This window comes from Austrofundulus limnaeus, unplaced genomic scaffold (assembly GCF_001266775.1).
Source record: "Austrofundulus limnaeus strain Quisiro unplaced genomic scaffold, Austrofundulus_limnaeus-1.0 Scaffold38, whole genome shotgun sequence".
NCBI classification, from domain to species: domain Eukaryota; kingdom Metazoa; phylum Chordata; class Actinopteri; order Cyprinodontiformes; family Rivulidae; genus Austrofundulus; species Austrofundulus limnaeus.
In genome coordinates this window covers 1,758,105-1,759,963 of record NW_013952440.1, presented here as the reverse complement: position 1 = coordinate 1,759,963, position 1,859 = coordinate 1,758,105, and the positions used below count along the sequence as shown (strand labels likewise).

General features: G+C 40.4%; 1 protein-coding gene across 2 annotated transcripts in view; it reads left to right on the top strand.

Annotated features, from left to right (window-relative positions):
• grin2aa (glutamate receptor, ionotropic, N-methyl D-aspartate 2A, a) overlaps positions 1-1,859 on the top strand; it is a 213,496-nt gene that overhangs the window by 172,680 nt on the left and 38,957 nt on the right. The window lies entirely within an intron of this gene.

The following is a 1,859-nucleotide window of genomic DNA, read 5'->3' as shown; positions in this document are numbered from 1 at the left end:
ATATATATATATGTAAAACAATAGTCCCTGATATGTCTGAATGGATGACCTTTATTTCACTGCAGTGGTATTTTTTGCCTATTAGTGTTGAAATCTCTAGTGACTTTTGCAACAGTTATGTATAAAACCACAGACTATTATTTGCTTTAGGTCTATTACAATGAAACTCCAAAACATAATCATTTCAGCTCCAGCTCTAAGGACAGCATATCAGGAAAATGCTGAAGTGGGAGAAAACTTTTAGCACTGTAAGGCACTGTATCAGGTTAAATATAATGAGAAAAACACACAAGTCCAGTGGCAGTTTTCTCAATTGCTTTCTCCTATAGTCATAACATGTGATATTGGAGAATGGTTTTCAAATATCTTATTGTCCTCACATGCCCTTTTTTTTGTTATCCTATTCTGCATAAGCTCCCCTTTATTCTTCCATTACCAGTCCTGTTGCTTACCTACACAAGCATGCGCGTGAATCTCAACATCCACTCACTCACTTGTGAAATACAAAAACAGCTGGACTAGGACMGATAGCCAAATGTGGCCAATCCCCAGAGAGTGAAGGTGACACACTCAAAAATGCACACACGCCACCTTAGCGCGCTGGGCTGCTTCTCCCTCTTCAACAGAAACTCGCACACGCACAAAGTTYGAGGACTGCTGCTGACAGCAGAGTGAGCTGTTGACAGTCGTGCCGGCGGAGAGCGGAGAAGAGGCTCTAATCCCTGTCAGAGGGTAGAAAACCACTCAAAGCAAAACAATTAAAATGCTAATTCCATTTCCTCCTCTCTGCTCGCCTGTTAATGACTTAGCCAAGCATGCAGGCTAAGCAACGGCAGTGCGTGTGCGCTTGTGGGTCTGTTGGTAACAACACTGTCTCAYGAGTCCTGGGTCAAAAGGGGCCCAGATTAACATGGCTATATCATTTGTGTGAAGTGGCTGCGTTGAAAATGGATTTGCACGCATAAAAAAGGGTTTTCGGTGAGACAATTGTTGGATTTTCTCATTTTGCCTATAAAGGTGTATTTGTGTATGTATGTCGGTGGGTTTACTCCACGTTACACCCAAGTTTTTTTAAAAGATGTGAGGGATGGAAGCAGGAATTCTGAAATTGATGAAAAGAAGAGAGCTAGATTTGACCATTTTCTGGCTCCTGTTTTATTCATAAATGAAAGTCAAGCAAAGCCTCAGTTCGTTCCTGTCTTACACAACAACAACAACAACAACACACACACACACACACACACACACACACACACACACACACACACACACATACACACACATATGAATTTACAGACACATGTAGATGGGGAAAGAGCCTCCATAGGGAGAATCAGTGACATCACATCTCTGAAAAGTTCTAAATTATTAAGAGTCACCACAGTGGCACACTTCTCTCTRCGTCTCAACACTGAATGAATGTGTTTGTATTCGTAGCAAAATCTCCATGTGCATTTCATCATCCATCTCCACTCGGTTCACTTCAATCTGTCATTCTATAACCTTCACTGACAACAGGGTTTATTTTAGCCCATGAGTAAGATGGAACACATGCAGGTTTGGGTTTATTTCTGTGTGCTTAGGCAACAAAATAATGATTAAATATCTTCTGACATGCATATGGAGTCCRTTTTTGTCCTTGCACTCATGTCAAATTTCGGCAAGCTTTGTGGAAAACATAACAATAACACACACACAAAGCTTTATTATGTTTTGTGTGTCTGTGTGTGCAGTAGAAGGATGGCACCCAGGCTTGTTTTTATTTTATCATTTTCAGTTTTTAACCATTCACACTTTTGTGAATAAAACCAGGATTTTCAACTGCATTTGCAGCTTCAATCCATTGGTAACTTTTATTT